We start from the raw sequence: 14,534 nt of genomic DNA, 5'->3' as shown, positions 1-14,534 counted from the left end.
TTTCCTGCCGTTTGTAATCACAGACATTACCAGTGGAAAGCCGTGAAATGACCAGCAAACTGATAATATTTACAACTCGGGGCACTTTAGGGAGCGTTTTCACTTGAATTTGCTTTCAAATATTAGGAATTCTTGTTTATACAGCTCAAAATTTGTGTAGAAAGCCTGTAAGTGAGGACTGTACTGCTTATGTTTACAATTGAGGCCGCATTACTCTGGCGACTTTTGTATGACTCTGTTAAAATCCTGACGGTTCCAGTACATATTTGTAAGAAAACTCTCTAGTTGTGGTAAAACTCTTAAAATACGCAATTAGAGTTTCCAGAAATGATTAAAAAGTTGGAAGAACCCCTTGAAATTAAAGTAAATTGATTCTTCCTACATTTCCTGCCGTTTGTAATCACAGACATTACCAGTGGAAAGCCGTGAAATGACCAGCAAACTGATAACATTTACAACTCCGGGCACTTTAGGGAGCGTTTTCACTTGAATTTGCTTTCAAATATTAGGAATTCTTGTTTATACAGCTCAAAATTTGTGTAGAAAGCCTGTAAGTGAGGACTGTACTGCTTATGTTTACAATTGAGGCCGTATTACTCTGGCGACTTTTGTATGACTCTGTTAAAATCCTGACGGTTCCAGTACATATTTGTAAGAAAACTCTCTAGTTGTGGTAAAACTCTTAAAATACGCAATTAGAGTTTCCAGAAATGATTAAAAAGTTGGAAGAACCCCTTGAAATTAAAGTAAATTGATTCTTCCTACATTTCCTGCCGTTTGTAATCACAGACATTACCAGTGGAAAGCCGTGAAATGACCAGCAAACTGATAATATTTACAACTCCGGGCACTTTAGGGAGCGTTTTCACTTGAATTTGCTTTCAAATATTAGGAATTCTTGTTTATACAGCTCAAAATTTGTGTAGAAAGCCTGTAAGTGAGGACTGTACTGCTTATGTTTACAATTGAGGCCGCATTACTCTGGCGACTTTTGTATGACTCTGTTAAAATCCTGACGGTTCCAGTACATATTTGTAAGCAAACTCTCTGGTTGTGGTAAAACTCTTAAAATACGCAATTAGAGTTTCCAGAAATGATTAAAAAGTTGGAAGAACCCCTTGAAATTAAAGTAAATTGAATCTTCCTACATTTCCTGCCGTTTGTAATCACAGACATTACCAGTGGAAAGCCGTGAAATGACCAGCAAACTGATAATATTTACAACTCGGGGCACTTTAGGGAGCGTTTTCACTTGAATTTGCTTTCAAATATTAGGAATTCTTGTTTATACAGCTCAAAATTTGTGTAGAAAGCCTGTAAGTGAGGACTGTACTGCTTATGTTTACAATTGAGGCCGCATTACTCTGGCGACTTTTGTATGACTCTGTTAAAATCCTGACGGTTCCAGTACATATTTGTAAGCAAACTCTCTGGTTGTGGTAAAACTCTTAAAATACGCAATTAGAATTTCCAGAAATGATTAAAAACTTGGAAGAACCCCTTGAAATTAAAGTAAATTGATTCTTCCTACATTTCCTGCCGTTTGTAATCACAGACATTACCAGTGGAAAGCCGTGAAATGACCAGCAAACTGATAATATTTACAACTCGGGGCACTTTAGGGAGCGTTTTCACTTGAATTTGCTTTCAAATATTAGGAATTCTTGTTTATACAGCTCAAAATTTGTGTAGAAAGCCTGTAAGTGAGGACTGTACTGCTTATGTTTACAATTGAGGCCGCATTACTCTGGCGACTTTTGTATGACTCTGTTAAAATCCTGACGGTTCCAGTACATATTTGTAAGAAAACTCTCTAGTTGTGGTAAAACTCTTAAAATACGCAATTAGAGTTCCCAGAAATGATTAAAAAGTTGGAAGAACCCCTTGAAATTAAAGTAAATTGATTCTTCCTACATTTCCTGCCGTTTGTAATCACAGACATTACCAGTGGAAAGCCGTGAAATGACCAGCAAACTGATAACATTTACAACTCCGGGCACTTTAGGGAGCGTTTTCACTTGAATTTGCTTTCAAATATTAGGAATTCTTGTTTATACAGCTCAAAATTTGTGTAGAAAGCCTGTAAGTGAGGACTGTACTGCTTATGTTTACAATTGAGGCCGTATTACTCTGGCGACTTTTGTATGACTCTGTTAAAATCCTGACGGTTCCAGTACATATTTGTAAGAAAACTCTCTAGTTGTGGTAAAACTCTTAAAATACGCAATTAGAGTTTCCAGAAATGATTAAAAAGTTGGAAGAACCCCTTGAAATTAAAGTAAATTGATTCTTCCTACATTTCCTGCCGTTTGTAATCACAGACATTACCAGTGGAAAGCCGTGAAATGACCAGCAAACTGATAATATTTACAACTCCGGGCACTTTAGGGAGCGTTTTCACTTGAATTTGCTTTCAAATATTAGGAATTCTTGTTTATACAGCTCAAAATTTGTGTAGAAAGCCTGTAAGTGAGGACTGTACTGCTTATGTTTACAATTGAGGCCGCATTACTCTGGCGACTTTTGTATGACTCTGTTAAAATCCTGACGGTTCCAGTACATATTTGTAAGAAAACTCTCTAGTTGTGGTAAAACTCTTAAAATACGCAATTAGAGTTTCCAGAAATGATTAAAAAGTTGGAAGAACCCCTTGAAATTAAAGTAAATTGATTCTTCCTACATTTCCTGCCGTTTGTAATCACAGACATTACCAGTGGAAAGCCGTGAAATGACCAGCAAACTGATAACATTTACAACTCCGGTCACTTTAGAGTGCGTTTTCACTTGAATTTGCTTTCAAATATTAGGAATTCTTGTTTATACAGCTCAAAATTTGTGTAGAAAGCCTGTAAGTGAGGACTGTACTGCTTATGTTTACAATTGAGGCAGTATTACTCTGGCGACTTTTGTATGACTCTGTTAAAATCCTGACGGTTCCAGTACATATTTGTAAGCAAACTCTCTAGTTGTGGTAAAACTCTTAAAATACGCAATTAGAGTTTCCAGAAATGATTAAAAACTTAAAAGAACCCCTTGAAATTAAAGTAAATTGATTCTTCCTACATTTCCTGCCGTTTGTAATCACAGACATTACCAGTGGAAAGCCGTGAAATGACCAGCAAACTGATAACATTTACAACTCCGGGCACTTTAGGGAGCGTTTTCACTTGAATTTGCTTTCAAATATTAGGAATTCTTGTTTATACAGCTCAAAATTTGTGTAGAAAGCCTGTAAGTGAGGACTGTACTGCTTATGTTTACAATTGAGGCCGTATTACTCTGGCGACTTTTGTATGACTCTGTTAAAATCCTGACGGTTCCAGTACATTTTTGTAAGAAAACTCTCTAGTTGTGGTAAAACTCTTAAAATACGTAATTAGAGTTTCCAGAAATGATTAAAAAGTTGGAAGAACCCCTTGAAATTAAAGTAAATTGATTCTTCCTACATTTCCTGCCGTTTGTAATCACAGACATTACCAGTGGAAAGCCGTGAAATGACCCGCAAACTGATAACATTTACAACTCCGGGCACTTTAGGGAGCGTTTTCACTTGAATTTGCTTTCAAATATTAGGAATTCTTGTTTATACAGCTCAAAATTTGTGTAGAAAGCCTGTAAGTGAGGACTGTACTGCTTATGTTTACAATTGAGGCCGTATTACTCTGGCGACTTTTGTATGACTCTGTTAAAATCCTGACGGTTCCAGTACATATTTGTAAGAAAACTCTCTAGTTGTGGTAAAACTCTTAAAATACGCAATTAGAGTTTCCAGAAATGATTAAAAACTTGGAAGAACCCCTTGAAATTAAAGTAAATTGATTCTTCCTACATTTCCTGCCGTTTGTAATCACAGACATTACCAGTGGAAAGCCGTGAAATGACCAGCAAACTGATAACATTTACAACTCCGGGCACTTTAGCGAGCGTTTTCACTTGAATTTGCTTTCAAATATTAGGAATTCTGGTTTATACAGCTCAAAATTTGTGTAGAAAGCCTGTAAGTGAGGACTGTACTGCTTATGTTTACAATTGAGGCCGCATTACTCTGGCGACTTTTGTATGACTCTGTTAAAATCCTGACGGTTCCAGTACATATTTGTAAGAAAACTCTCTAGTTGTGGTAAAACTCTTAAAATACGCAATTAGAGTTTCCAGAAATGATTAAAAAGTTGGAAGAACCCCTTGAAATTAAAGTAAATTGATTCTTCCTACATTTCCTGCCGTTTGTAATCACAGACATTACCAGTGGAAAGCCGTGAAATGACCAGCAAACTGATAATATTTACAACTCCGGGCACTTTAGGGAGCGTTTTCACTTGAATTTGCTTTCAAATATTAGGAATTCTTGTTTATACAGCTCAAAATTTGTGTAGAAAGCCTGTAAGTGAGGACTGTACTGCTTATGTTTACAATTGAGGCCGCATTACTCTGGCGACTTTTGTATGACTCTGTTAAAATCCTGACGGTTCCAGTACATATTTGTAAGAAAACTCTCTAGTTGTGGTAAAACTCTTAAAATACGCAATTAGAGTTTCCAGAAATGATTAAAAAGTTGGAAGAACCCCTTGAAATTAAAGTAAATTGATTCTTCCTACATTTCCTGCCGTTTGTAATCACAGACATTACCAGTGGAAAGCCGTGAAATGACCAGCAAACTGATAACATTTACAACTCCGGTCACTTTAGAGTGCGTTTTCACTTGAATTTGCTTTCAAATATTAGGAATTCTTGTTTATACAGCTCAAAATTTGTGTAGAAAGCCTGTAAGTGAGGACTGTACTGCTTATGTTTACAATTGAGGCAGTATTACTCTGGCGACTTTTGTATGACTCTGTTAAAATCCTGACGGTTCCAGTACATATTTGTAAGCAAACTCTCTAGTTGTGGTAAAACTCTTAAAATACGCAATTAGAGTTTCCAGAAATGATTAAAAACTTAAAAGAACCCCTTGAAATTAAAGTAAATTGATTCTTCCTACATTTCCTGCCGTTTGTAATCACAGACATTACCAGTGGAAAGCCGTGAAATGACCAGCAAACTGATAACATTTACAACTCCGGGCACTTTAGGGAGCGTTTTCACTTGAATTTGCTTTCAAATATTAGGAATTCTTGTTTATACAGCTCAAAATTTGTGTAGAAAGCCTGTAAGTGAGGACTGTACTGCTTATGTTTACAATTGAGGCCGTATTACTCTGGCGACTTTTGTATGACTCTGTTAAAATCCTGACGGTTCCAGTACATTTTTGTAAGAAAACTCTCTAGTTGTGGTAAAACTCTTAAAATACGTAATTAGAGTTTCCAGAAATGATTAAAAAGTTGGAAGAACCCCTTGAAATTAAAGTAAATTGATTCTTCCTACATTTCCTGCCGTTTGTAATCACAGACATTACCAGTGGAAAGCCGTGAAATGACCCGCAAACTGATAACATTTACAACTCCGGGCACTTTAGGGAGCGTTTTCACTTGAATTTGCTTTCAAATATTAGGAATTCTTGTTTATACAGCTCAAAATTTGTGTAGAAAGCCTGTAAGTGAGGACTGTACTGCTTATGTTTACAATTGAGGCCGTATTACTCTGGCGACTTTTGTATGACTCTGTTAAAATCCTGACGGTTCCAGTACATATTTGTAAGAAAACTCTCTAGTTGTGGTAAAACTCTTAAAATACGCAATTAGAGTTTCCAGAAATGATTAAAAACTTGGAAGAACCCCTTGAAATTAAAGTAAATTGATTCTTCCTACATTTCCTGCCGTTTGTAATCACAGACATTACCAGTGGAAAGCCGTGAAATGACCAGCAAACTGATAACATTTACAACTCCGGGCACTTTAGCGAGCGTTTTCACTTGAATTTGCTTTCAAATATTAGGAATTCTGGTTTATACAGCTCAAAATTTGTGTAGAAAGCCTGTAAGTGAGGACTGTACTGCTTATGTTTACAATTGAGGCCGCATTACTCTGGCGACTTTTGTATGACTCTGTTAAAATCCTGACGGTTCCAGTACATATTTGTAAGAAAACTCTCTAGTTGTGGTAAAACTCTTAAAATACGCAATTAGAGTTTCCAGAAATGATTAAAAAGTTGGAAGAACCCCTTGAAATTAAAGTAAATTGATTCTTCCTACATTTCCTGCCGTTTGTAATCACAGACATTACCAGTGGAAAGCCGTGAAATGACCAGCAAACTGATAACATTTACAACTCCGGGCACTTTAGGGAGCGTTTTCACTTGAATTTGCTTTCAAATATTAGGAATTCTTGTTTATACAGCTCAAAATTTGTGTAGAAAGCCTGTAAGTGAGGACTGTACTGCTTATGTTTACAATTGAGGCCGCATTACTCTGGCGACTTTTGTATGACTATGTTAAAATCCTGACGGTTCCAGTACATATTTGTAAGAAAACTCTCTAGTTGTGGTAAAACTCTTAAAATACGCAATTAGAGTTTCCAGAAATGATTGAAAAGTTGGAAGAACACCTTGAAATTAAAGTAAATTGATTCTTCCTACATTTCCTGCCGTTTGTAATCACAGACATTACCAGTGGAAAGCCGTGAAATGACCAGCAAACTGATAACATTTACAACTCCGGGCACTTTAGCGAGCGTTTTCACTTGAATTTGCTTTCAAATATTAGGAATTCTTGTTTATACAGCTCAAAATTTGTGTAGAAAGCCTGTAAGTGAGGACTGTACTGCTTATGTTTACAATTGAGGCCGCATTACTCTGGCGACTTTTGTATGACTCTGTTAAAATCCTGACGGTTCCAGTACATATTTGTAAGCAAACTCTCTGGTTGTGGTAAAACTCTTAAAATACGCAATTAGAGTTTCCAGAAATGATTAAAAACTTGGAAGAACCCCTTGAAATTAAAGTAAATTGATTCTTCCTACATTACCTGCCGTTTGTAATCACAGACATTACCAGTGGAAAGCCGTGAAATGACCAGCAAACTGATAATATTTACAACTCGGGGCACTTTAGGGAGCGTTTTCACTTGAATTTGCTTTCAAATATTAGGAATTCTTGTTTATACAGCTCAAAATTTGTGTAGAAAGCCTGTAAGTGAGGACTGTACTGCTTATGTTTACAATTGAGGCCGCATTACTCTGGCGACTTTTGTATGACTCTGTTAAAATCCTGACGGTTCCAGTACATATTTGTAAGCAAACTCTCTGGTTGTGGTAAAACTCTTAAAATACGCAATTAGAGTTTCCAGAAATGATTAAAAACTTGGAAGAACCCCTTGAAATTAAAGTAAATTGATTCTTCCTACATTTCCTGCCGTTTGTAATCACAGACATTACCAGTGGAAAGCCGTGAAATGACCAGCAAACTGATAATATTTACAACTCGGGGCACTTTAGGGAGCGTTTTCACTTGAATTTGCTTTCAAATATTAGGAATTCTTGTTTATACAGCTCAAAATTTGTGTAGAAAGCCTGTAAGTGAGGACTGTACTGCTTATGTTTACAATTGAGGCCGCATTACTCTGGCGACTTTTGTATGACTCTGTTAAAATCCTGACGGTTCCAGTACATATTTGTAAGAAAACTCTCTAGTTGTGGTAAAACTCTTAAAATACGCAATTAGAGTTTCCAGAAATGATTAAAAAGTTGGAAGAACCCCTTGAAATTAAAGTAAATTGATTCTTCCTACATTTCCTGCCGTTTGTAATCACAGACATTACCAGTGGAAAGCCGTGAAATGACCAGCAAACTGATAACATTTACAACTCCGGGCACTTTAGGGAGCGTTTTCACTTGAATTTGCTTTCAAATATTAGGAATTCTTGTTTATACAGCTCAAAATTTGTGTAGAAAGCCTGTAAGTGAGGACTGTACTGCTTATGTTTACAATTGAGGCCGTATTACTCTGGCGACTTTTGTATGACTCTGTTAAAATCCTGACGGTTCCAGTACATATTTGTAAGAAAACTCTCTAGTTGTGGTAAAACTCTTAAAATACGCAATTAGAGTTTCCAGAAATGATTAAAAAGTTGGAAGAACCCCTTGAAATTAAAGTAAATTGATTCTTCCTACATTTCCTGCCGTTTGTAATCACAGACATTACCAGTGGAAAGCCGTGAAATGACCAGCAAACTGATAATATTTACAACTCCGGGCACTTTAGGGAGCGTTTTCACTTGAATTTGCTTTCAAATATTAGGAATTCTTGTTTATACAGCTCAAAATTTGTGTAGAAAGCCTGTAAGTGAGGACTGTACTGCTTATGTTTACAATTGAGGCCGCATTACTCTGGCGACTTTTGTATGACTCTGTTAAAATCCTGACGGTTCCAGTACATATTTGTAAGCAAACTCTCTGGTTGTGGTAAAACTCTTAAAATACGCAATTAGAGTTTCCAGAAATGATTAAAAAGTTGGAAGAACCCCTTGAAATTAAAGTAAATTGAATCTTCCTACATTTCCTGCCGTTTGTAATCACAGACATTACCAGTGGAAAGCCGTGAAATGACCAGCAAACTGATAATATTTACAACTCGGGGCACTTTAGGGAGCGTTTTCACTTGAATTTGCTTTCAAATATTAGGAATTCTTGTTTATACAGCTCAAAATTTGTGTAGAAAGCCTGTAAGTGAGGACTGTACTGCTTATGTTTACAATTGAGGCCGCATTACTCTGGCGACTTTTGTATGACTCTGTTAAAATCCTGACGGTTCCAGTACATATTTGTAAGCAAACTCTCTGGTTGTGGTAAAACTCTTAAAATACGCAATTAGAATTTCCAGAAATGATTAAAAACTTGGAAGAACCCCTTGAAATTAAAGTAAATTGATTCTTCCTACATTTCCTGCCGTTTGTAATCACAGACATTACCAGTGGAAAGCCGTGAAATGACCAGCAAACTGATAATATTTACAACTCGGGGCACTTTAGGGAGCGTTTTCACTTGAATTTGCTTTCAAATATTAGGAATTCTTGTTTATACAGCTCAAAATTTGTGTAGAAAGCCTGTAAGTGAGGACTGTACTGCTTATGTTTACAATTGAGGCCGCATTACTCTGGCGACTTTTGTATGACTCTGTTAAAATCCTGACGGTTCCAGTACATATTTGTAAGAAAACTCTCTAGTTGTGGTAAAACTCTTAAAATACGCAATTAGAGTTCCCAGAAATGATTAAAAAGTTGGAAGAACCCCTTGAAATTAAAGTAAATTGATTCTTCCTACATTTCCTGCCGTTTGTAATCACAGACATTACCAGTGGAAAGCCGTGAAATGACCAGCAAACTGATAACATTTACAACTCCGGGCACTTTAGGGAGCGTTTTCACTTGAATTTGCTTTCAAATATTAGGAATTCTTGTTTATACAGCTCAAAATTTGTGTAGAAAGCCTGTAAGTGAGGACTGTACTGCTTATGTTTACAATTGAGGCCGTATTACTCTGGCGACTTTTGTATGACTCTGTTAAAATCCTGACGGTTCCAGTACATATTTGTAAGAAAACTCTCTAGTTGTGGTAAAACTCTTAAAATACGCAATTAGAGTTTCCAGAAATGATTAAAAAGTTGGAAGAACCCCTTGAAATTAAAGTAAATTGATTCTTCCTACATTTCCTGCCGTTTGTAATCACAGACATTACCAGTGGAAAGCCGTGAAATGACCAGCAAACTGATAATATTTACAACTCCGGGCACTTTAGGGAGCGTTTTCACTTGAATTTGCTTTCAAATATTAGGAATTCTTGTTTATACAGCTCAAAATTTGTGTAGAAAGCCTGTAAGTGAGGACTGTACTGCTTATGTTTACAATTGAGGCCGCATTACTCTGGCGACTTTTGTATGACTCTGTTAAAATCCTGACGGTTCCAGTACATATTTGTAAGAAAACTCTCTAGTTGTGGTAAAACTCTTAAAATACGCAATTAGAGTTTCCAGAAATGATTAAAAAGTTGGAAGAACCCCTTGAAATTAAAGTAAATTGATTCTTCCTACATTTCCTGCCGTTTGTAATCACAGACATTACCAGTGGAAAGCCGTGAAATGACCAGCAAACTGATAACATTTACAACTCCGGTCACTTTAGAGTGCGTTTTCACTTGAATTTGCTTTCAAATATTAGGAATTCTTGTTTATACAGCTCAAAATTTGTGTAGAAAGCCTGTAAGTGAGGACTGTACTGCTTATGTTTACAATTGAGGCAGTATTACTCTGGCGACTTTTGTATGACTCTGTTAAAATCCTGACGGTTCCAGTACATATTTGTAAGCAAACTCTCTAGTTGTGGTAAAACTCTTAAAATACGCAATTAGAGTTTCCAGAAATGATTAAAAACTTAAAAGAACCCCTTGAAATTAAAGTAAATTGATTCTTCCTACATTTCCTGCCGTTTGTAATCACAGACATTACCAGTGGAAAGCCGTGAAATGACCAGCAAACTGATAACATTTACAACTCCGGGCACTTTAGGGAGCGTTTTCACTTGAATTTGCTTTCAAATATTAGGAATTCTTGTTTATACAGCTCAAAATTTGTGTAGAAAGCCTGTAAGTGAGGACTGTACTGCTTATGTTTACAATTGAGGCCGTATTACTCTGGCGACTTTTGTATGACTCTGTTAAAATCCTGACGGTTCCAGTACATTTTTGTAAGAAAACTCTCTAGTTGTGGTAAAACTCTTAAAATACGTAATTAGAGTTTCCAGAAATGATTAAAAAGTTGGAAGAACCCCTTGAAATTAAAGTAAATTGATTCTTCCTACATTTCCTGCCGTTTGTAATCACAGACATTACCAGTGGAAAGCCGTGAAATGACCCGCAAACTGATAACATTTACAACTCCGGGCACTTTAGGGAGCGTTTTCACTTGAATTTGCTTTCAAATATTAGGAATTCTTGTTTATACAGCTCAAAATTTGTGTAGAAAGCCTGTAAGTGAGGACTGTACTGCTTATGTTTACAATTGAGGCCGTATTACTCTGGCGACTTTTGTATGACTCTGTTAAAATCCTGACGGTTCCAGTACATATTTGTAAGAAAACTCTCTAGTTGTGGTAAAACTCTTAAAATACGCAATTAGAGTTTCCAGAAATGATTAAAAACTTGGAAGAACCCCTTGAAATTAAAGTAAATTGATTCTTCCTACATTTCCTGCCGTTTGTAATCACAGACATTACCAGTGGAAAGCCGTGAAATGACCAGCAAACTGATAACATTTACAACTCCGGGCACTTTAGCGAGCGTTTTCACTTGAATTTGCTTTCAAATATTAGGAATTCTGGTTTATACAGCTCAAAATTTGTGTAGAAAGCCTGTAAGTGAGGACTGTACTGCTTATGTTTACAATTGAGGCCGCATTACTCTGGCGACTTTTGTATGACTCTGTTAAAATCCTGACGGTTCCAGTACATATTTGTAAGAAAACTCTCTAGTTGTGGTAAAACTCTTAAAATACGCAATTAGAGTTTCCAGAAATGATTAAAAAGTTGGAAGAACCCCTTGAAATTAAAGTAAATTGATTCTTCCTACATTTCCTGCCGTTTGTAATCACAGACATTACCAGTGGAAAGCCGTGAAATGACCAGCAAACTGATAACATTTACAACTCCGGGCACTTTAGGGAGCGTTTTCACTTGAATTTGCTTTCAAATATTAGGAATTCTTGTTTATACAGCTCAAAATTTGTGTAGAAAGCCTGTAAGTGAGGACTGTACTGCTTATGTTTACAATTGAGGCCGCATTACTCTGGCGACTTTTGTATGACTATGTTAAAATCCTGACGGTTCCAGTACATATTTGTAAGAAAACTCTCTAGTTGTGGTAAAACTCTTAAAATACGCAATTAGAGTTTCCAGAAATGATTGAAAAGTTGGAAGAACACCTTGAAATTAAAGTAAATTGATTCTTCCTACATTTCCTGCCGTTTGTAATCACAGACATTACCAGTGGAAAACCGTGAAATGACCAGCAAACTGATAACATTTACAACTCCGGGCACTTTAGCGAGCGTTTTCACTTGAATTTGCTTTCAAATATTAGGAATTCTTGTTTATACAGCTCAAAATTTGTGTAGAAAGCCTGTAAGTGAGGACTGTACTGCTTATGTTTACAATTGAGGCCGCATTACTCTGGCGACTTGTGTATGACTCTGTTAAAATCCTGACGGTTCCAGTACATTTTTGTAAGAAAACTCTCTAGTTGTGGTAAAACTCTTAAAATACGTAATTAGAGTTTCCAGAAATGATTAAAAAGTTGGAAGAACCCCTTGAAATTAAAGTAAATAGATTCTTCCTACATTTCCTGCCGTTTGTAATCACAGACATTTCCAGTGCAAAACCGTGAAATGACCAGCAAACTGATAATATTTACAACTCCGGGCACTTTAGCGCGCGTTTTCACTTGAATTTGCTTTCAAATATTAGGAATTCTTGTTTATACAGCTCAAAATTTGTGTAGAAAGCCTGTAAGTGAGGACTGTACTGCTTATGTTTACAATTGAGGCCGCATTACTCTGGCGACTTGTGTATGACTCTGTTAAAATCCTGACGGTTCCAGTACATTTTTGTAAGAAAACTCTCTAGTTGTGGTAAAACTCTTAAAATACGTAATTAGAGTTTCCAGAAATGATTAAAAAGTTGGAAGAACCCCTTGAAATTAAAGTAAATAGATTCTTCCTACATTTCCTGCCGTTTGTAATCACAGACATTTCCAGTGCAAAACCGTGAAATGACCAGCAAACTGATAATATTTACAACTCCGGGCACTTTAGCGCGCGTTTTCACTTGAATTTGCTTTCAAATATTAGGAATTCTTGTTTATACAGCTCAAAATTTGTGTAGAAAGCCTGTAAGTGAGGACTGTACTGCTTATGTTTACAATTGAGGCCGCATTACTCTGGCGACTTTTGTACGACTCTGTTAAAATCCTGACGGTTCCAGTACATATTTGTAAGAAAACTCTCTAGTTGTGGTAAAACTCTTAAAATACGCAATTAGAGTTTCCAGAAATGATTAAAAACTTGGAAGAACCCCTTGAAATTAAAGTAAATTGATTCTTCCTACATTTCCTGCCGTTTGTAATCACAGACATTACCAGTGGAAAGCCGTGAAATGACCAGCAAACTGATAATATTTACAACTCGGGGCACTTTAGGGAGCGTTTTCACTTGAATTTGCTTTCAAATATTAGGAATTCTTGTTTATACAGCTCAAAATTTGTGTAGAAAGCCTGTAAGTGAGGACTGTACTGCTTATGTTTACAATTGAGGCCGCATTACTCTGGCGACTTTTGTATGACTCTGTTAAAATCCTGACGGTTCCAGTACATATTTGTAAGAAAACTCTCTAGTTGTGGTAAAACTCTTAAAATACGCAATTAGAGTTTCCAGAAATGATTAAAAAGTTGGATGAACCCCTTGAAATTAAAGTAAATTGATTCTTCCTACATTTCCTGCCGTTTGTAATCACAGACATTACCAGTGGAAAGCCGTGAAATGACCAGCAAACTGATAATATTTACAACTCCGGGCACTTTAGGGAGCGTTTTCACTTGAATTTGATTTCAAATATTAGGAATTCTTGTTTATACAGCTCAAAATTTGTGTAGAAAGCCTGTAAGTGAGGACTGTACTGCTTATGTTTACAATTGAGGCCGCATTACTCTGGCGACTTGTGTATGACTCTGTTAAAATCCTGACGGTTCCAGTACATTTTTGTAAGAAAACTCTCTAGTTGTGGTAAAACTCTTAAAATACGTAATTAGAGTTTCCAGAAATGATTAAAAAGTTGGAAGAACCCCTTGAAATTAAAGTAAATAGATTCTTCCTACATTTCCTGCCGTTTGTAATCACAGACATTTCCAGTGCAAAACCGTGAAATGACCAGCAAACTGATAATATTTACAACTCCGGGCACTTTAGCGCGCGTTTTCACTTGAATTTGCTTTCAAATATTAGGAATTCTTGTTTATACAGCTCAAAATTTGTGTAGAAAGCCTGTAAGTGAGGACTGTACTGCTTATGTTTACAATTGAGGCCGCATTACTCTGGCGACTTTTGTACGACTCTGTTAAAATCCTGACGGTTCCAGTACATATTTGTAAGAAAACTCTCTAGTTGTGGTAAAACTCTTAAAATACGCAATTAGAGTTTCCAGAAATGATTAAAAACTTGGAAGAACCCCTTGAAATTAAAGTAAATTGATTCTTCCTACATTTCCTGCCGTTTGTAATCACAGACATTACCAGTGGAAAGCCGTGAAATGACCAGCAAACTGATAATATTTACAACTCGGGGCACTTTAGGGAGCGTTTTCACTTGAATTTGCTTTCAAATATTAGGAATTCTTGTTTATACAGCTCAAAATTTGTGTAGAAAGCCTGTAAGTGAGGACTGTACTGCTTATGTTTACAATTGAGGCCGCATTACTCTGGCGACTTTTGTATGACTCTGTTAAAATCCTGACGGTTCCAGTACATATTTGTAAGAAAACTCTCTAGTTGTGGTAAAACTCTTAAAATACGCAATTAGAGTTTCCAGAAATGATTAAAAAGTTGGATGAACCCCTTGAAATTAAA

Source organism: Myotis nattereri, assembly GCF_964212035.1.
Source record: "Myotis nattereri genome assembly, chromosome: 14".
Lineage (NCBI taxonomy): Eukaryota > Metazoa > Chordata > Mammalia > Chiroptera > Vespertilionidae > Myotis > Myotis nattereri.
This window is presented reverse-complemented; position numbering follows the sequence as displayed.